Source organism: Schistocerca serialis, chromosome 12 (assembly GCF_023864345.2).
Source record: "Schistocerca serialis cubense isolate TAMUIC-IGC-003099 chromosome 12, iqSchSeri2.2, whole genome shotgun sequence".
Classification (NCBI taxonomy): Eukaryota; Metazoa; Arthropoda; class Insecta; order Orthoptera; family Acrididae; genus Schistocerca; species Schistocerca serialis.
In genome coordinates this window covers 53,602,534-53,625,521 of record NC_064649.1, presented here as the reverse complement: position 1 = coordinate 53,625,521, position 22,988 = coordinate 53,602,534, and positions in this window count along the sequence as shown.

The window sequence follows — 22,988 nt, the reverse complement described above, 5'->3', positions numbered from 1 at the left end:
TAATGTGGCTGCCAGAGTTCGGTTCATGCAAAATCTTAAGGTCCTAGGTCAACTACAAGGCAGCAAAAGCAGCCAAATACTGAATTTTCAAAAACTAAAACTTGAATTTCTGTGCCTCTTTCTTGGTGACTGCAACTACTTAGAAGCTTCTACTTCGTACAGAGTGGTGCGACCGCAAACGTTATCACGCTGCATTAGTTGCCAGACGATAAATGTAATCGTTTCTGAGAGTAATGCGTCCAATGTGAAGATTTTCAGTTACGTCATTTCGAAAACAAATGTTGAAAACGTTATGTTTTCTGTGGTTTTTACTACGACGTACCACTTCTCGCTTTTTCTCGTGTAATGTGGCTGCCAGAGTTCGGTTCATGCAAAATCTTAAGGTCCTAGGTCAACTACAAGGCAGCAAAAGCAGCCAAAAACTGAATTTTCAAAAACTAAAACTTGAATTTCTGTGCCTCTTTCTTGGTGACTGCAACAACTTAGAAGCTTCTACTTCGTACAGAGTGGTGCGACCGCAAACGTCATCACGCTGCATTAGTTGCCAGACGATAAATGTAAACGTTTCTGAGAGTAATGCGTCCAATGTGAAGATTTTCAGTTACGTCGATACGAAAACAATGTAGAGAACGTTATGTTTTCTGCGGTTTTTACTACGAATTACCACTTCTCGCTTTTTCTCGTGTAATGTGGCTGCCAGAGTTAGGCTCATGTAAAATCTTAAGGTCCTAGGTCAACTACAAGGCAGCAAAAGCAGCCAAAAACTGAATTTTCAAAAACTAAAACTTGAATTTCTGTGCCTCTTTCTTGGTGACTGCAACAACTTAGAAGCTTCTACTTCGTACAGAGTGGTGCGACCGCATACGTCATCACGCTGCATTAGTTGCCAGACGATAAATGTAAACGTTTCTGAGAGTAATGCGTCCAATGTGAAGATTTTCAATTACGTCATTTCGAAAACAAATGTTGAAAACGTTATGTTTTCTGCGGTTTTTACTACGAATTACCACTTCTCGCTTTTTCTCGTGTAATGTGGCTGCCAGAGTTCGGTTCATGCAAAATCTTAAGGTCCTAGGTCAACTACAAGGCAGCAAAAGCAGCCAAAAACTGAATTTTCAAAAACTAAAACTTGAATTTCTGCGCCTTTTTCTTGGTGACTGCAACAACTTAGAAGCTTCTACTTCGTACAGAGTGGTGCGACCGCAAACGTCATCACGCTGCATTAGTTGCCAGACGATAAATGTAAACGTTTCTGAGAGTAATGCGTCCAATGTGAAGATTTTCAGTTACGTCGATACGAAAACAAATGTTGAAAACGTTATGTTTTCTGCGGTTTTAACTACGAATTACCATTTCTCGCTTTTTCTCGTGTAATGTGGCTGCCAGAGTTCGGTTCATGCAAAATCTTAAGGTCCTAGGTCTACTACAAGGCAGCAAAAGCAGCCAAAAACTGAATTTTCAAAAACTAAAACTTGAATTTCTGTGCCTCTTTCTTGGTGACTGCAACAACTTAGAAGCTTCTACTTCGTACAGAGTGGTGCGACCGCAAACGTCATCACGCTGCATTAGTTGCCAGGCGATAAATGTAAACGTTTCTGAGAGTAATGCGTCCAATGTGAAGATTTTCAGTTACGTCATTTCGAAAACAAATGTTGAATACGTTATGTTTTCTGCGGTTTTTACTACGAATTACCACTTCTCGCTTTTTCTCGTGAAATGTGGCTGCCAGAGTTCGGTTCATGCAAAATCTTAAGGTCCTAGGTCAACTACAAGGCAGCAAAAGCAGCCAAAAACTGAATTTTCAAAAACTAAAACTTGAATTTCTGTGCCACTTTCTTGGTGATTGCAACAACTTAGAAGCTTCTACTTCGTACAGAGTGGTGCGACCGCAAACGTCATCCCGCTGCATTAGTTGCCAGACGATAAATGTAATCGTTTCTGAGAGTAATGCGTCCAATGTGAAGATTTTCAGTTACGTCATTTCGAAAACAAATGTTGAAAACGTTATGTTTTCTGCGGTTTTTACTACGACGTACCACTTCTCGCTTTTTCTCGTGTAATGTGGCTGCCAGAGTTCGGTTCATGCAAAATCTTAAGGTCCTAGGTCAACTACAAGCCAGCAAAAGCAGCCAAAAACTGAAATTTCAAAAACTAAAACTTGAATTTCTGTGCCTCTTTCTTGGTGACTGCAACAACTTAGAAGCTTCTACTTCGTACAGAGTGGTGCGACCGCAAACGTCATCACGCTGCATTAGTTGCCAGACGATAAATGTAAACGTTTCTGAGAGTAATGCGTCCAATGTGAAGATTTTCAGTTACGTCGATACGAAAACAAATGTTGAAAACGTTATGTTTTCTGCGGTTTTTACTACGAATTACCATTTCTCGCTTTTTCTCGTGTAATGTGGCTGCCAGAGTTCGGTTCATGCAAAATCTTAAGGTCCTAGGTCAACTACAAGGCAGCAAAGGCAGCCAAAAAATGAATTTTCAAAAACTAAAACTTGAATTTCTGTGCCTCTTTCTTGGTGACTGCAACAACTTAGAAGCTTCTACTTGGTACAGAGTGGTGCGACCGCAAACGTCATCACGCTGCATTAGTTGCCAGACGATAAATGTAATCGTTTCTGAGAGTAATGCGTCCAATGTGAAGATTTTCAGTTACGTCATTTCGAAAACAAATGTTGAAAACGTTATGTTTTCTGCGGTTTTTACTACGACGTACCACTTCTCGCTTTTTCTCGTGTAATGTGGCTGCCAGAGTTCGGTTCATGCAAAATCTTAAGGTCCTAGGTCAACTACAAGGCAGCAAAAGCAGCCAAAAACTGAATTTTCAAAAACAAAAACTTGAATTTCCGTGCCTCTTTCTTGGTGACTGCAACAACTTAGAAGCTTCTACTTCGTACAGAGTGGTGCGACCGCAAACGTCATCACGCGGCATTAGTTGCCAGACGATAAATGAAAACGTTTCTGAGAGTAATGCGTCCAATGTGAAGATTTTCAGTTACGTCGATACGAAAACAAATGTTGAAAACGTTATGTTTTCTGCGGTTTTTACTACGAATTACCATATCTCGCTTTTTCTCGTGTAATGTGGCTGCCAGAGTTCGGTTCATGCAAAATCTTAAGGTCCTAGGTCAACTACAAGGCAGCAAAAGCAGCCAAAAACTGAATTTTCAAAAACTAAAACTTGAATTTCTGTGCCTCTAACTTGGTGACTGCAACAACTTAGAAGCTTCTACTTCGTACAGAGTGGTGCGACCGCAAACATCATCACGCTGCATTAGTTGCCAGACGATAAATGTAATCGTTTCTGAGAGTAATGCGTCCAATGTGAAGATTTTCAGTTACGTCGATACGAAAACAATGTAGAAAACGTTATGTTTTCTGCGGTTTTTACTACGAATTACCACTTCTCGCTTTTTCTCGTGTAATGTGGCTGCCAGAGTTCGGTTCATGCAAAATCTTAAGGTCCTAGGTCAACTACAAGGCAGCAAAAGCAGCCAAAAACTGAATTTTCAAAAACTAAAACTTGAATTTCCGTGCCTCTTTCTTGGTGACTGCAACAACTTAGAAGCTTCTACTTCGTACAGAGTGGTGCGACCGCAAACGTCATCACGCTGCATTAGTTGCCAGACGATAAATGTAATCGTTTCTGAGAGTAATGCGTCCAATGTGAAGATTTTCAGTTACGTCGATACGAAAACAAATGTTGAAAACGTTATGTTTTATGCGGTTTTTACTACGAATTACCACTTCTCGCTTTTTCTCGTGTAATGTGGCTGCCAGAGTTCGGTTCATGCAAAATCTTAAGGTCCTAGGTCAACTACAAGGCAGCAAAAGCAGCCAAAATCTGAATTTTCAAAAACTAAAACTTGAATTTCTGTGCCTCTTTCTTGGTGACTGCAACAACTTAGAAGCTTCTACTTCGTACAGAGTGGTGCGACCGCAAACGTCATCACGCTGCATTAGTTGCTAAAACGATAAATGTAAACGTTTCTGAGAGTAATGCGTCCAATGTGAAGATTTTCAGATACGTCGAAACGAAAACAAATGTTGAAAACGTTATGTTTTCTGCGGTTTTTACTACGAATTACCATTTCTGGCTTTTTCTCGTGTAATGTGGCTGCCAGAGTTCGGTTCATGCAAAATCTTAAGGTCCTAGGTCAACTACAAGGCAGCAAAAGCAGCCAAAAACTGAATTTTCGAAAACTAAAACTTGAATTTCTGTGCCTCTTTCTTGGTGACTGCAACAACTTAGAAGCTTCTACTTCGTACAGAGTGGTGCGACCGCAAACGTCATCAAGCTGCATTAGTTGCCAGACAATAAATGTAAACGTTTCTGAGAGTAATGCGTCCAATGTGAAGATTTTCAGTTACGTCATTTTGAAAACAAATGTTGAAAACGTTATGTTTTCTGCGGTTTTTACTACGAATTACCACTTCTCGCTCTTTCTCGTGTAATGTGGCTGCCAGAGTTCGGTTCATGCAAAATCTTAAGGTCCTAGGTCAACTACAAGGCAGCAAAAGCAGCCAAAAACTGAATTTTCAAAAACTAAAACTTGAATTTCTGTGCCTCTTTCTTGGTGACTGCAACAACTTAGAAGCTTCTACTTCGTACAGAGTGGTGCGACCGCAAACGTAATCACGCTGCATTAGTTGTCAGACGATAAATGTATACGTTTCTGAGAGTAATGCGCCCAATGTGAAGATTTTCAGTTACGTCATTTCGAAAACAAATATTGAAAACGTTATGTTTTCTGCGGTTTATACTACGAATTACCATTTCTCGCTTTTTCTCGTGTAATGTGGCTGCCAGAGTTCGGTTCATGCAAAATCTTAAGGTCCTAGGTCAACTACAAGGCAGCAAAAGCAGCCAAAAACTGAATTTTCAAAAACTAAAACTTGAATTTCTGTGCCTCTTTCTTGGTGACTGCAACAACTTAGAAGCTTCTACTTCGTACAGAGTGGTGCGACCGCAAACGTCATCACGCTGCATTAGTTGCCAACGATAAATGTAAACGTTTCTGAGAGTAATGCGTCCAATGTGAAGATTTTCAGTTACGTCGATACGAAAACAAATGTTGAAAACGTTATGTTTTCTGCGGTTTTTACTAAGAATTACCACTTCTCGCTTTTTCTCGTGTAATGTGGCTGCCAGAGTTCGGTTCATGCAAAATCTTAAGGTCCTAGGTCAACTACAAGGCAGCAAAAGCAGCCAAAAACTGAATTTTCAAAAACTAAAACTTGAAATTCTGTGCCTCTTTCTTGGTGACTGCAACAACTTAGAAGCTTCTACTTCGTACAGAGTGGTGCGACCGCAAACGTCATCACGCTGCATTAGCTGCCAGACGATAAATGTAAACGTTTCTGAGTGTAATACGTCCAGTGTGAAGAATTTCAGTTACGTCATTTCGAAAACAAATGTTGAAAACGTTATGTTTTCCGCGGTTTTTACTACGAATTACCACTTCTCGCTATTTCTCGTGTAATGTGGCTGCCAGAGTTCGGTTCATGCAAAATCTTAAGGTCCTAGGTCAACTACAAGGCAGCAAAAGCAGCCAAAAACTGAATTTTCAAAAACTAAAACTTGAATTTCTGTGCATCTTTCTTGGTGACTGCAACAACTTAGAAGCTTCTACTTCGTACAGAGTGGTGCGACCGCAAACGTCATCACGCTGCATTAGTTGCCAGACGATAAATGTAAACGTTTCTGAGAGTAATGCGTCCAATGTGAAGATTTTCAGTTACGTCGATACGAAAACAAATGTTGAAAACGTTATGTTTTCTGCGGTTTTTACTACGAATTACCACTTCTCGCTTTTTCTCGTGTAATGTGGCTGCCAGAGTTCGGTTCATGCAAAATCTTAAGGTCCTAGGTCAACTACAAGGCAGCAAAAGCCGCCAAAAACTGAATTTTAAAAAACTAAAACTTGAATTTCTGTGCCTCTTTCTTGGTGACTGCAACAACTTAGAAGCTTCTACATCGTACAGAGTGATGCGACATCAAACGTCATCACGCTGCATTAGTTGCCAGACAATAAATGTATACGTTTCTGAGAGTAATGCGTCCAATGTGAAGATTTTCAGTTACGTCGATACGAAAACAAATGTTGAAAACGTTATGTTTTCTGCGGTTTTTACTACGAATTACCACTTCTCGCATTTTCTCGTGTAATGTGGCTGCCAGAGTTCGGTTCATGCAAAATCTTAAGGTCCTAGGTCAACTACAAGGCAGCAAAAGCAGCCAAAAACTGAATTTTCAAAAACTAAAACTTGAATTTCTGTGCCTCTTTCTTGGTGACTGCAACAACTTAGAAGCTTCTACTTCGTACAGAGTGGTGCGACCGCAAACGTCATCACGCTGCATTAGTTGCCAGACGATAAATGTAAACGTTTCTGAGAGTAATGCGTCCAATGTGAAGATTTTCAGTTACGTCGATACGAAAACAAATGTTGAAAACGTTATGTTTTCTGCGGTTTTTACTACGAATTACCTCTTCTCGCTTTTTCTCGTGTAATGTGGCTGCCAGAGTTCGGTTCATGCAAAATCTTAAGGTCCTAGGTCAGCTACAAGGCAGAAAAAGCAGCCAAAAACTGAATTTTCAAAAACTAAAACTTGAATTTCTGTGCCTCTTTCTTGGTGACTGCAACAACTTAGAAGCTTCTACTTCGTACAGAGTGGTGCGACCGCAAACGTCATCACGCTGCATTAGTTGCCAGACGATAAATGTAAACGTTTCTGAGAGTAATGCGTCCAATGTGAAGATTTTCAGTTACGTCATTTCGAAAACAAATGTTGAAAACGTTATGTTTTCTGCGGTTTTTACTACGAATTACCACTTCTCGCTTTTTCTCGTGTAATGTGGCTGCCAGAGTTCGGTTCATGCAAAATCTTAAGGTCCTAGGTCAACTACAAGGCAGCAAAAGCAGCCAAAAACTGAATTTTCAAAAACTAAAACTTGAATTTCTGTGCCTCTTTCTTGGTGACTGCAACAACTTAGAAGCTTCTACTTCGTACAGAGTGGTGCGACCGCAAACGTCATCACGCTGCATTAGTTGTCAGACGATAAATGTATACGTTTCTGAGAGTAATGCGTCCATTGTGAAGATTTTCAGTTACGTCATTTCGAAAACAAATATTGAAAACGTTATGTTTTCTGCGGTTTTTACTACGAATTACCACTTCTCGCTTTTTCTCGTGTAATGTGGCTGCCAGAGTTCGGTTCATGCAAAATCTTAAGGTCCTAGGTCAACTACAAGGCAGCAAAAGCAGCCAAAAACTGAATTTTCAAAAACTAAAACTTGAATTTCTGTGCCTCTTTCTTGGTGACTGCAACAACTTAGAAGCTTCTACTTCGTACAGAGTGGTGCGACCGCAAACGTCATCAAGCTGCATTAGTTGCCAGACGATAAATGTAAACGTTTCTGAGAGTAATGCGTCCAATGTGAAGATTTTCAGTTACGTCGATACGAAAACAAATGTTGAAAACGTTATGTTTTCTGCGGTTTTTACTACGAATTACCACTTCTCGCTTTTTCTCGTGTAATGTGGCTGCCAGAGTTCGGTTCATGCAAAATCTTAAGGTCCTAGGTCAACTACAAGGCAGCAAAAGCAGCCAAAAACTGAATTTTCAAAAACTAAAACTTGAATTTCTGTGCCTCTTTCTTGGTGACTGCAACAACTTAGAAGCTTCTACTTCGTACAGAGTGGTGCGACCGCAAACGTCATCACGCTGCATTAGCTGCCAGACGATAAATGTAAACGTTTCTGAGTGTAATGCGTCCAATGTGAAGATTTTCAGTTACGTCATTTCGAAAACAAATGTTGAAAACGTTATGTTTTCCGCGGTTTTTACTACGAATTACCACTTCTCGCTTTTTCTCGTGTAATGCGGCTGCCTGAGTTCGGTTCATGCAAAATCTTAAGGTCCTAGGTCAACTACAAGGCAGCAAAAGCAGCCAAAAACTGAATTTTCAAAAACTAAAACTTGAATTTCTGTGCCTCTTTCTTGGTGACTGCAACAACTTAGAAGCTTCTACTTCGTACAGAGTGGTGCGACCGCAAACGTAATCACGCTGCATTAGTTGCCAGACGATAAATGTAAACGTTTCTGAGAGTAATGCGTCCAATGTGAAGATTTTCAGTTACGTCATTTCGAAAACAAATGTTGAAAACGTTATGTTTTCTGCGGTTTTTACTACGAATTACAACTTCTCGCTTTTTCTCGTGTAATGTGGCTGCCAGAGTTCGGTTCATGCAAAATCTTAAGGTCCTAGGCCAACTACAAGGCACCAAAAGCCGCCAAAAACTGAATTTTCAAAAACTAAAACTTGAATTTCTGTGCCTCTTTCTTGGTGACTGCAACAACTTAGAAGCTTCTACTTCGTACAGAGTGATGCGACCGCAAACGTCATCACGCTGCATTAGTTGCCAGACAATAAATGTAAACGTTTCTGAGAGTAATGCGTCCAATGTGAAGATTTTCAGTTACGTCGATACGAAAACAAATGTTGAAAACGTTATGTTTTCTGCGGTTTTTACTACGAATTACCACTTCTCGCATTTTCTCGTTTAATGTGGCTGCCAGAGTTCGGTTCATGCAAAATCTGAAGGTCCTAGGTCAACTACAAGGCAGCAAAAGCAGCCAAAAACTGAATTTTCAAAAACTAAAACTTGAATTTCTGTGCCTCTTTCTTGGTGACTGCAACTACTTAGAAGCTTCTACTTCGTACAGAGTGGTGCGACCGCAAACGTCATCACGCTGCATTAGTTGCCAGACGATAAATGTAAACGTTTATGCGAGTAATGCGTCCAATGTGAAGATTTTCAGTTACGTCGATACGAAAACAAATGTTGAAAACGTTATGTTTTCTGCGGTTTTTACTACGAATTACCACTTCTCGCTTTTTCTCGTGTAATGTGGCTGCCAGAGTTCGGTTCATGCAAAATCTTAAGGTCCTAGGTCAACTACAAGGCAGCAAAAGCAGCCAAGAACTGAATTTTCAAAAACTAAAACTTGAATTTCTGTGCCTCTTTCTTGGTGACTGCAACAACTTAGAAGCTTCTACTTCGTACAGAGTGGTGCGACCGCAAACGTAATCACGCTGCATTAGTTGCCAGACGATAAATGTAAACGTTTCTGAGAGTAATGCGTCCAATGTGAAGATTTTCAGTTACGTCGATACGAAAACAAATGTTGAAAACGTTATGTTTTCTGCGGTTTTTACTACGAATTACCACTTCTCGCTTTTTCTCGTGTAATGTGGCTGCCAGAGTTCGGTTCATGCAAAATCTTAAGGTCCTAGGTCAACTACAAGGCAGCAAAAGCAGCCAAAACATGAATTTTCAAAAACTAAAACTTGAATTTCTGTGCATCTTTCTTGGTGACTGCAACAACTTAGAAGCTTCTACTTCGTACAGAGTGGTGCGACCGCCAACGTCATCACGCTGCATTAGTTGCCAGACGATAAATGTAAACGTTTCTGAGAGTAATGCGTCCAATGTGAAGATTTTCAGTTACGTCGATACGAAAACAAATGTTGAAAACGTTATGTTTTCTGCGGTTTTTACTACGAATTACCACTTCTCGCTTTTTCTCGTGAAATGTGGCTGCCAGAGTTCGGTTCATGCAAAATCTTAAGGTCCTAGGTCAACTACAAGGCAGCAAAAGCAGCCAAAAACTGAATTTCCAAGAACTAAAACTTGAATTTCTGTGCCTCTTTCTTGGTGACTGCAACAACTTAGAAGCTTCTACTTCGTACAGAGTGGTGCGACCGCAAACGTCATCACGCTGCATTAGTTGCCAGACGATAAATGTAAACGTTTCTGAGAGTAATGCGTCCAATTTGAAGATTTTCAGTTACGTCATTTCGAAAACAAATGTTGAAAACGTTATGTTTTCTGCGGTTTTTACTACGAATTACCACTTCTCGCTTTTTCTCGTGTAATGTGGCTGCCAGAGTTCGGTTCATGCAAAATCTTAAGGTCCTAGGTCAACTACAAGGCAGCAAAAGCAGCCAAAAACTGAATTTTCAAAAACTAAAACTTGAATTTCTGTGCCTCTTTCTTGGTGACTGCAACAACTTAGAAGCTTCTACTTCGTACAGAGTGGTGCGACCGCAAACGTAATCACGCTGCATTAGTTGCCAGACGATAAATGTAAACGTTTCTGAGAGTAATGCGTCCAATGTGAAGATTTTCAGTTACGTCGATACGAAAACAAATGTTGAAAACGTTATGTTTTCTGCGGTTTTTACTACGAATTACCACTTCTCGCTTTTTCTCGTGTAATGTGGCTGCCAGAGTTCGGTTCATGCAAAATCTGAAGGTCCTAGGTTAACTACAAGGCAGCAAAAGCAGCCAAAAACTGAATTTTCAAAAAGTAAAACTTGAATTTCTGTGCCTCTTTCTTGGTGACTGCAACAACATAGAAGCTTCTACTTCGTGCAGAGTGGTGCGACCGCAAACGTCATCACGCTGCATTAGTTGCCAGACGATAAATGTAAACGTTTCTGAGAGTAATGCGTCCAATGTGAAGATTTTCAGTTACGTCGATACGAAAACAAATGTTGAAAACGTTATGTTTTCTGCGGTGTTTACTACGAATTACCACTTCTCGCTTTTTCTCGTGTAATGTGGCTGCCAGAGTTCGGTTCATGCAAAATCTTAAGGTCCTAGGTCAACTACAAGGCAGCAAAAGCAGCCAAAAACTGAATTTTCAAAAACTAAAACTTGAATTTCTGTGCATCTTTCTTGGTGACTGCAACAACTTAGAAGCTTCTACTTCGTACAGAGTGGTGCGACCGCAAACGTCATCACGCTGCATTAGTTGCCGGACGATAAATGTAAACGTTTCTGAGAGTAATGCGTCCAATGTGAAGATTTTCAGTTACGTCGATACGAAAACAAATGTTGAAAACGTTATGTTTTCTGCGGTTTTTACTACGAATTACCACTTCTCGCTTTTTCTCGTGTAATGTGGCTGCCAGAGTTCGGTTCATGCAAAATCTTAAGGTCCTAGGTCAACTACAAGGCAGCAAAAGCAGCCAAAAACTGAATTTCCAAAAACTAAAACTTGAATTTCTGTGCCTCTTTCTTGGTGACTGCAACAACTTAGAAGCTTCTACTTCGTACAGAGTGGTGCGACCGCAAACGTCATCACGCTGCATTAGTTGCCAGACGATAAATGTAAACGTTTCTGAGAGTAATGCGTCCAATGTGAAGATTTTCAGTTACGTCATTTCGAAAACAAATGTTGAAAACGTTATGTTTTCTGCGGTTTTTACTACGAATTACCACTTCTCGCTTTTTCTCGTGTAATGTGGCTGCCAGAGTTCGGTTCATGCAAAATCTTAAGGTCCTAGGTCAACTACAAGGCAGCAAAAGCAGCCAAAAACTGAATTTTCGAAAACTAAAACTTGAATTTCTGTGCCTCTTTCTTGGTGACTGCAACAACTTAGAAGCTTCTACTTCGTACAGAGTGGTGCGACCGCAAACGTAATCACGCTGCATTAGTTGCCAGACGATAAATGTAAACGTTTCTGAGAGTAATGCGTCCAATGTGAAGATTTTCAGTTACGTCGATACGAAAACAAATGTTGAAAACGTTATGTTTTCTGCGGTTTTTACTACGAATTACCACTTCTCGCTTTTTCTCGTGTAATGTGACTGCCAGAGTTCGGTTCATGCAAAATCTGAAGGTCCTAGGTCAACTACAAGGCAGCAAAAGCAGCCAAAAACTGAATTTTCAAAAAGTAAAACTTGAATTTCTGTGCCTCTTTCTTGGTGACTGCAACAACTTAGAAGCTTCTACTTCGTGCAGAGTGGTGCGACCGCAAACGTCATCACGCTGCATTAGTTGCCAGACGATAAATGTAAACGTTTCTGAGAGTAATGCGTCCAATGTGAAGATTTTCAGGTACGTCGATACGAAAACAAATGTTGAAAACGTTATGTTTTCCGCGGTTTTTACTACGAATTACCACTTCTCGCTTTTTCTCGTGTAATATGGCTGCCAGAGTTCGGTTCATGCAAAATCTTAAGGTCCTAGGTCAACTACAAGGCAGCAAAAGCAGCCAAAAATTGAATTTTCAAAAACTAAAACTTGAATTTCTGTGCCTCTTTCTTGATGACTGCAACAACTTAGAAGCTTCTACTTCGTACAGAGTGGTGCGACCGCAAACGTAATCACGCTGCATCAGTTGCCAGACGATAAATGTAAACGTTTCTGAGAGTAATGCGTCCAATGTGAAGATTTTCAGTTACGTCGATACGAAAACAAATGTTGAAAACGTTATGTTTTCTGCGGTGTTTACTACGAATTACCACTTCTCGCTTTTTCTCGTGTAATGTGGCTGCCAGAGTTCGGTTCATGCAAAATCTTAAGGTCCTAGGTCAACTACAAGGCAGCAAAAGCAGCCAAAAACTGAATTTTCAAAAACTAAAACTTGAATTTCTGTGCATCTTTCTTGGTGACTGCAACAACTTAGAAGCTTCTACTTCGTACAGAGTGGTGCGACCGCAAACGTCATCACGCTGCATTAGTTGCCGGACGATAAATGTAAACGTTTCTGAGAGTAATGCGTCCAATGTGAAGATTTTCAGTTACGTCGATACGAAAACAAATGTTGAAAACGTTATGTTTTCTGCGGTTTTTACTACGAATTACCACTTCTCGCTTTTTCTCGTGTAATGTGGCTGCCAGAGTTCGGTTCATGCAAAATCTTAAGGTCCTAGGTCAACTACAAGGCAGCAAAAGCAGCCAAAAACTGAATTTCCAAAAACGAAAACTTGAATTTCTGTGCCTCTTTCTTGGTGACTGCAACAACTTAGAAGCTTCTACTTCGTACAGAGTGGTGCGACCGCAAACGTCATCACGCTGCATTAGTTGCCAGACGATAAATGTAAACGTTTCTGAGAGTAATGCGTCCAATTTGAAGATTTTCAGTTACGTCATTTCGAAAACAAATGTTGAAAACGTTATGTTTTCTGCGGTTTTTACTACGAATTACCACTTCTCGCTTTTTCTCGTGTAATGTGGCTGCCAGAGTTCGGTTCATGCAAAATCTTAAGGTCCTAGGTCAACTACAAGGCAGCAAAAGCAGCCAAAAACTGAATTTTCAAAAACTAAAACTTGAATTTCTGTGCCTCTTTCTTGGTGACTGCAACAACTTAGAAGCTTCTACTTCGTACAGAGTGGTGCGACCGCAAACGTAATCACGCTGCATTAGTTGCCAGACGATAAATGTAAACGTTTCTGAGAGTAATGCGTCCAATGTGAAGATTTTCAGTTACGTCGATACGAAAACAAATGTTGAAAACGTTATGTTTTCTGCGGTTTTTACTACGAATTACCACTTCTCGCTTTTTCTCGTGTAATGTGACTGCCAGAGTTCGGTTCATGCAAAATCTGAAGGTCCTAGGTCAACTACAAGGCAGCAAAAGCAGCCAAAAACTGAATTTTCAAAAAGTAAAACTTGAATTTCTGTGCCTCTTTCTTGGTGACTGCAACAACTTAGAAGCTTCTACTTCGTGCAGAGTGGTGCGACCGCAAACGTCATCACGCTGCATTAGTTGCCAGACGATAAATGTAAACGTTTCTGAGAGTAATGCGTCCAATGTGAAGATTTTCAAGTACGTCGATACGAAAACAAATGTTGAAAACGTTATGTTTTCCGCGGTTTTTACTACGAATTACCACTTCTCGCTTTTTCTCGTGTAATATGGCTGCCAGAGTTCGGTTCATGCAAAATCTTAAGGTCCTAGGTCAACTACAAGGCAGCAAAAGCAGCCAAAAACTGAATTTTCAAAAACTAAAACTTGAATTTCTGTGCCTCTTTCTTGATGACTGCAACAACTTAGAAGCTTCTACTTCGTACAGAGTGGTGCGACCGCAAACGTAATCACGCTGCATCAGTTGCCAGACGATAAATGTAAACGTTTCTGAGAGTAATGCGTCCAATGTGAAGATTTTCAGTTACGTCGATACGAAAACAAATGTTGAAAACGTTATGTTTTCTGCGGTGTTTACTACGAATTACCACTTCTCGCTTTTTCTCGTGTAATGTGGCTGCCAGAGTTCGGTACATGCAAAATCTTAAGGTCCTAGGTCGACTACAAGGCAGCAAAAGCAGCCAAAAACTGAATTTTCAAAAACTAAAACTTGAATTTCTGTGCATCTTTCTTGGTGACTGCAACAACTTAGAAGCTTCTACTTCGTACAGAGTGGTGCGACCGCAAACGTCATCACGCTGCATTAGTTGCCAGACGATAAATGTAAACGTTTCTGAGAGTAATGCGTCCAATGTGAAGATTTTCAGTTACGTCGATACGAAAACAAATGTTGAAAACGTTATGTTTTCTGCGGTTTTTAATACGAATTACCACTTCTCGCTTTTTCTCGTGTAATGTGGCTGCCAGAGTTCGGTTCATGCAAAATCTTAAGGTCCTAGGTCAACTACAAGGCAGCAAAAGCAGCCAAAAACTGAATTTCCAAAAACTAAAACTTGAATTTCTGTGCCTCTTTCTTGGTGACTGCAACAACTTAGAAGCTTCTACTTCGTACAGAGTGGTGCGACCGCAAACGTCATCACGCTGCATTAGTTGCCAGACGATAAATGTAAACGTTTCTGAGAGTAATGCGTCCAATTTGAAGATTTTCAGTTACGTCATTTCGAAAACAAATGTTGAAAACGTTATGATTTCTGCGGTTTTTACTACGAATTACCACTTCTCGCTTTTTCTCGTGTAATGTGGCTGCCAGAGTTCGGTTCATGAAAAATCTTAAGGTCCTAGGTCTACTACAAGTCAGCAAAAGCAGCCAAAAACTGAATTTTCAAAAACTAAAACTTGAATTTCTGTGCCTCTTTCTTGGTGACTGCAACAACTTAGAAGCTTCTACTTCGTACAGAGTGGTGCGACCGCAAACGTAATCACGCTGCATTAGTTGCCAGACGATAAATGTAAACGTTTCTGAGAGTAATGCGTCCAATGTGAAGATTTTCAGTTACGTCGATACGAAAACAAATGTTGAAAACGTTATGTTTTCTGCGGTTTTTACTACGAATTACTACTTCTCGCTTTTTCTCGTGTAATGTGGCTGCCAGAGTTCGGTTCATGCAAAATCTTAAGGTCCTAGGTCAACTACAAGGCAGCAAAAGCAGCCAAAAACTGAATTTTCAAAAACTAAAACTTGAATTTCTGTGCCTCTTTCTTGGTGACTGCAACAACTTAGAAGCTTCTACTTCGTACAGAGTGGTGCGACCGCAAACGTAATCACGCTGCATTAGTTGCCAGACGATAAATGTAAACGTTTCTGAGAGTAATGCGTCCAATGTGAAGATCTTCAGTTACGTCATTTCGAAAACAAATGTTGAAAACGTTATGTTTTCTGCGGTTTTTACTACGAATTACCACTTCTCGTTTTTTCTCGTGTAATGTGGCTGCCAGAGTTCGGTTCATGCAAAATCTTAAGGTCCTAGGTCAACTACAAGGCAGCAAAAGCAGCCAAAAACTGAATTTTCAAAAACTAAAACTTGAATTTCTGTGCCTCTTTCATGGTGACTGCAACAACTTAGAAGCTTATACTTCGTACAGAGTGGTGCGACCGCAAACGTCATCACGCTGCATTAGTTGCCAGACGATAAATGTAAACGTTTCTGAGAGTAATACGTCCAATGTGAAGATTGTCAGTTGCGTCGATACGAAAACAAATGTTGAAAACGTTATGTTTTCTGCGGTTTTTACTACGAATTACCACTTCTCGCTTTTTCTCGTGTAATGTGGCTGCCAGAGTTCGGTTCATGCAAAATCTTAAGGTCCTAGGTCAACTACAAGGCAGCAAAAGCAGCCAAAAACTGAATTTTCAAAAACTAAAACTTCAATTTCTGTGCCTCTTTCTTGGTGACTGCAACAACTTAGAAGCTTATACTTCGTACAGAGTGGTGCGACCGCAAACGTCATCACGCTGCATTAGTTGCCAGACGATAAATGTAAACGTTTCTGAGAGTAATACGTCCAATGTGAAGATTGTCAGTTACGTCGATACGAAAACAAATGTTGAAAACGTTATGCTTTCTGCGGTTTTTACTACGAATTACCACTTCTAGCTTTTTCTCGTGTAATGTGGCTGCCAGAGTTCGGTTCATGCAAAATCTTAAGGTCCTAGGTCAACTACAAGGCAGCAAAAGCAGCCAAAAACTGAATTTTCCAAAACTAAAACTTCAATTTCTGTGCCTCTTTCTTGGTGACTGCAACAACTTAGAAGCTTCTACTTCGTACAGAGTGGTGCGACCGCAAACGTAATCACGCTGCATTAGTTGCCAGACGATAAATGTAAACGTTTCTGAGAGTAATGCGTCCAATGTGAAGATCTTCAGTTACGTCATTTCGAAAACAAATGTTGAAAACGTTATGTTTTCTGCGGTTTTTACTACGAATTACCACTTCTCGCTTTTTCTCGTGTAATGTGGCTGCCAGAGTTCGGTTCAGGCAAAATCTTAAGGTCCTAGGTCAACTACAAGGCAGCAAAAGCAGCCAAAAACTGAATTTTCAAAAACTAAAACTTGAATTTCTGTGCCTCTTTCTTGGTGACTGCAACAACTTAGAAGCTTCTACTTCGTACAGAGTGGTGCGACCGCAAACGTCATCACGCTGCATTAGTTGCCAGACGATAAATGTAAACGTTTCTGAGAGTAATGCGTCCAATGTGAAGATTTTCAGTTACGTCGATACGAAAACAAATGTTGAAAACGTTATGTTTTCTGCGGTTTTTACTACGAATTACCACTTCTCGCTTTTTCTCGTGTAATGTGGCTGCCAGAGTTCGGTTCATGCAAAATCTTAAGGTCCTAGGTCAACTACAAGGCAGCAAAAGCAGCCAAAAACTGAATTTTCAAAAACTAAAACTTGAATTTCTGTGCCTCTTTCTTGGTGACTGCAACAACTTAGAAGCTTCTACTTCGTACAGAGTGGTGCGACCGCAAACGTAATCACGCTGCATTAGTTGCCAGACGATAAATGTAAACGTTTCTGAGAGTAATGCGTCCAATGTGAAGATTTTCAGTTACGTCGATACGAAAACAAATGTTGAAAACGTTATGTTTTCTGCGGTTTTTACTACGAATTACAACTTCTCGCTTTTTCTCGTGTAATGTGGCTGCCAGAATTCGGTTCATGCAAAATCTTAAGGTCCTAGGTCAACTACAAGGCAGCAAAAGCAGCCAAAAACTGAATTTTCAAAAACTAAAACTTGAATTTCTGTGCCTCTTTCTTGGTGACTGCAACAACTTAGAAGCTTCTACTTCGTACAGAGTGGTGCGACCGCAAACGTAATCACGCTGCATTAGTTGCCAGACGATAAATGTAAACGCTTCTGAGAGTAATGCGTCCAATGTGAAGATTTTCAGTTACGTCGATACGAAAACAAATGTTGAAAACGTTATGTGTTCTGCGGTTTTTACTACGAATTACCACTTCTCGCATTTTCTCGTGTAATGTGGCTGCCAGAGTTCGGTTCATGCAAAATCTTAAGGTCCTAGGTCAATTACAAGATAGCAAAAGCAGCCAAAAACTGAATTTTCAAAAACTAAAACTTGAATTTCTGTGCCTCTTTCTTGGTGACTGCAACAACTTAGAAGCTTCTACTTCGTACAGAGTGGTGCGACCGCAAACGTCATCACGCTGCATTAGTTGCCAGACGATAAATGTAAACGTTTCTGAGAGTAATGCGTCCAATGTGAAGATTTTCAGTTACGTCGATACGAAAACAAATGTTGAAAACGTTATGTTTTCTGCGGTTTTTATTACGAATTACCACTTCTCGCTTTTTCTCGTGTAATGTGGCTGCCAGAGTTCGGTTCATGCAAAATCTTAAGGTCCTAGGTCAACTACAAGGCAGCAAAAGCAGCCAAAAACTGAATTTTCAAAAACTAAAACTTGAATTTCTGTGCCTCTTTCTTGGTGACTGCAACAACTGAGAAGCTTCTACTTCGTACAGAGTGGTGCGACCGCAATCGTAATCACGCTGCATTAGTTGCCAGACGATAAATGTAAACGTTTCTGAGAGTAATGCGTCCAATGTGAAGATTTTCAGTTACGTCATTTCGAAAACAAATGTTGAAAACGTTATGTTTTCTGCGGTTTTTACTACGAATTACCACTTCTCGCTTTTTCTCGTGTAATGTGGCTGCCAGAGTTCGGTTCATGCAAAATCTTAAGGTCCTAGGTCAACTACAAGGCAGCAAAAGCCGCCAAAAACTGAATTTTCAAGAACTAAAACTTGAATTTCTGTGCCTCTTTCTTGGTGACAGCAACAACTTAGAAGCTTCTACTTCGTACAGAGTGATGCGACCGCAAACGTTATCACGCTGCATTAGTTGCCAGACAATAAATGTAAACGTTTCTGAGAGTAATGCGTCCAATGTGAAGATTTTCAGTTACGTCGATACGAAAACAAATGTTGAAAACATAATGTTTTCTGCGGTTTTTACTACGAATTACCACTTCTCGCTTTTTCTCGTGTAATGTGGCTGCCAGAGTTCGGTTCATGCAAAATCTTAAGGTCCTAGGTCAACTACAAGGCAGCAAAAGCAGCCAAAAACTGAATTTTCAAAAACTAAAACTTGAATTTCTGTGCCTCTTTCTTGGTGACTGCAACAACTTAGAAGCTTCTACTTCGTACAGAGTGGTGCGACCGCAAACGTCATCACGCTGCATTAGTTGCCAGACGATAAATGTAAACGTTTCTGAGAGTAATGCGTCCAATGTGAAGATTTTCAGTTACGTCGATACGAAAACAAATGTTGAAAACGTTATGTTTTCTGCGGTTTTTACTACGAATTACCACTTTTTCTCGTGTAATGTGGCTGCCAGAGTTCGGTTCATGCAAAATCTTAAGGTCCTAGGTCAACTACAAGGCAGCAAAAGCAGCCAAAAACTGAATTTTCAAAAACTAAAACTTGAATTTCTGTGCCTCTTTCTTGGTGACTGCAACAACTTAGAAGCTTCTACTTCGTACAGAGTGGTGCGACCGCGAACGTCATCACGCTGCATTAGTTGCCAGACGATAAATGTAAACGTTTCTGAGAGTAATGCGTCCAATGTGAAGATTTTCAGTTACGTCGATACGAAAACAAATGTTGAAAACGTTATGTTTTCTGCGGTTTTTACTACGAATTACCACTTCTCGCTTTTTCTCGTGTAATGTGGCTGCCAGAGTTCGGTTCATGCAAAATCTTAAGGTCCTAGGTCAACTACAAGGCAGCAAAAGCAGACAAAAACTGAATTTTCAAAAACTAAAACTTGAATTTCTGTGCCTCTTTCGTGGTGACTGCAACAACTTAGAAGCTTCTACTTCGTACAGAGTGGTGCAACCGCAAACGTCATCACGCTGCATTAGTTGCCAGACGATAAATGTAAACGTTTCTGAGAGTAATGCGTCCAATGTGAAGATTTTCAGTTACGTCGATACGAAAACAAATGTTGAAAACGTAATGTTTTCTGCGGTTTTTACTACGAATTACCACTTCTCGCTTTTTCTCGTGTAATGTGGCTGCCAGAGTTCGGTTCATGCAAAATCTTAAGGTCCTAGGTCAACTACAAGGCAGCAAAAGCAGCCAAAAACTGAATTTTCAAAAACTAAATTTGAATTTCTGTGCCTCTTTCATGGTGACTGCAACAACTTAGAAGCTTATACTTCGTACAGAGTGGTGCGACCGCAAACGTCATCACGCTGCATTAGTTGCCAGACGATAAATGTAAACGTTTCTGAGAGTAATGCGTCCAATGTGAAGATTGTCAGTTACGTCGATACGAAAACAAATGTTGAAAACGTTATGCTTTCTGCGGTTTTTTCTACGAATTACCACTTCTAGCTTTTTCTCGTGTAATGCGGCTGCCAGAGTTCGGTTCATGCAAAATCTTAAGGTTCTAGGTCAACTACAAGGCAGCAAAAGCAGCCAAAAACTGAATTTCCCAAAACTAAAACTTGAATTTCTGTGCCTCTTTCTTGGTGACTGCAACAACTTAGAAGCTTCTACTTCGTACAGAGTGGTGCGACCGCAAACGTAATCACGCTGCATTAGTTGCCAGACGATAAATGTAAACGTTTCTGAGAGTAATGCGTCCAATGTGAAGATTTTCAGTTACGTCATTTCGAAAACAAATGTTGAAAACGTTATGTTTTCTGCGGTTTTTACTACGAATTACCACTTCTCGCTTTTTCTCGTGTAATGTGGCTGCCAGAGTTCGGTTCATGCAAAATCTTAAGGTCCTAGGTCAACTACAAGGCAGCAAAAGCAGCCAAAAACTGAATTTTCAAAAACTAAAACTTGAATTTCTGTGCCTCTTTCTTGGTGACTGCAACAACTTAGAAGCTTCTACTTCGTACAGAGTGGTGCGACCGCAAACGTCATCACGCTGCATTAGTTGCCAGACGATAAATGTAAACGTTTCTGAGAGTAATGCGTCCAATGTGAAGATTTACAGTTACGTCGATACGAAAACAAATGTTGAAAACGTTATGTTTTCTGCGGTTTTTACTACGAATTACCACTTCTCGCTTTTTCTCGTGTAATGTGGCTGCCAGAGTTCGGTTCATGCAAAATCTTAAGGTCCTAGGTCAACTACAAGGTAGCAAAAGCAGCCAAAAACTGAATTTTCAAAAACTAAAACTTGAATTTCTGTGCCTCTTTCTTGGTGACTGCAACAACTTAGAAGCTTCTACTTCGTACAGAGTGGTGCGACCGCAAACGTAATCACACTGCATTAGTTGCTAGACGATAAATGTAAACGTTTGTGAGAGTAATGCGTCCAATGTGAAGATTTCCAGTTACGTCGATACGAAAACAAATGTTGAAAACGTTATGTTTTCTGCGGTTTTTACTACGAATTACCACTTCTCGCTTTTTCTCGTGTAATGTGGCTGCCAGAGTTCGGTTCATGCAAAATCTTAAGGTCCTAGGTCAACTACAAGGCAGCAAAAGCAGCCAAAAACTGAATTTTCAAAAACTAAAACTTGAATTTCTGTGCCTCTTTCTTGGTGACTGCAACAACTTAGAAGCTTCTACTTCGTACAGAGTGGTGCGACCGCAAACGTAATCACGCTGCATTAGTTGCCAGACGATAAATGTAAACGTTTCTGAGAGTAATGCGTCCAATGTGAAGATTTTCAGTTACGTCGATACGAAAACAAATGTTGAAAACGTTATGTTTTCTGCGGTTTTTACTACAAATTACCACTTCTCGCATTTTCTCGTGTAATGTGGCTGCCAGAGTTCGGTTTATGCAAAATCGTAAGGTTCTAGGTCAACTACAAGGCAGCAAAAGCAGCCAAAAACTGAATTTTCAAAAACTAAAACTTGAATTTCTGTGCCTCTTTCTTGGTGACTGCAACAACTTAGAGGCTTCTACTTCGTACAGAGTGGTGCGACCGCAAACGTCATCACGCTGCATTAGTTGCCAGACGATAAATGTGAACGTTTCTGAGAGTAATGCGTCCAAAGTGAAGATTTTCAGTTACGTCGATACGAAAACAAATGTTGAAAACGTTATGTTTTCTGCGGTTTTTATTACGAATTACCACTTCTCGCTTTTTCTCGTGTATTGTGGCTGCCACAGTTCGGTTCATGCAAAATCTTAAGGTCCTAGGTCAACTACAAGGCAGCAAAAGCAGCCAAAAACTGAATTTTCAAAAACTAAAACTTGAATTTCTGTGCCTCTTTCTTGGTGACTGCAACAACTGAGAAGCTTCTACTTCGTACAGAGTGGTGCGACCGCAAACGTCATCACGCTGCATTAGTTGCCAGACGATAAATGTAAACGTTTCTGAGAGTAATGCGTCCAATGTGAAGATTTTCAGTTACGTCATTTCGAAAACAAATGTTGAAAACGTTATGTTTTCTGCGGTTTTTACTACGAATTACCACTTCTCGCTTTTTCTCGTGTAATGTGGCTGCCAGAGTTCGGCTCATGCAAAATCTTAAGGTCCTAGGTCAACTACAAGGCAGCAAAAGCCGCCAAAAACTGAATTTTCAAAAACTAAAACTTGAATTTCTGTGCCTCTTTCTTGGTGACAGCAACAACTTAGAAGCTTCTACTTCGTACAGAGTGATGCGACCGCAAACGTTATCACGCTGCATTAGTTGCCAGACAATAAATGTAAACGTTTCTGAGAGTAATGCGTCCAATGTGAAGATTTTCAGTTACGTCGATACGAAAACAAATGTTGAAAACGTAATGTTTTCTGCGGTTTTTACTACGAATTACCACTTCTCGCTTTTTCTCGTGTAATGTGGCTGCCACAGTTCGGTTCATGCAAAATCTTAAGGTCCTAGGTCAACTACAAGGCAGCAAAAGCAGCCAAAAACTGAATTTTCAAAAACTAAAACTTGAATTTCTGTGCCTCTTTCTTGGTGACTGCAACAACTTAGAAGCTTCTACTTCGTACAGAGTGGTGCGACCGCAAACGTCATCACGCTGCATTAGTTGCCAGACGATAAATGTAAACGTTTCTGAGAGTAATGCGTCCAATGTGAAGATTTTCAGTTACGTCGATACGAAAACAAATGTTGAAAACGTTATGTTTTCTGCGGTTTTTACTACGAATTACCACTTCTCGCTTTTTCTCGTGTAATGTGGCTGCCAGAGTTCGGTTCAGGCAAAATCTTAAGGTCCTAGGTCAACTACAAGGCAGCAAAAGCAGCCAAAAACTGAATTTTCAAAACCTAAAACTTGAATTTCTGTGCCTCTTTCTTGGTGACTGCAACAACTTAGAAGCTTCTACATCGTACAGAGTGGTGCGACCGCAAACGTCATCACGCTGCATTAGTTGCCAGACGATAAATGTAAACGTTTCTGAGAGTAATGCGTCCAATGTGAAGATTTTCAGTTACGTCGATACGAAAACAAATGTTGAAAACGTTATGTTTTCTGCGGTTATTACTACGAATTACCACTTCTCGCTTTTTCTCGTGTAATGTGGCTGCCAGAG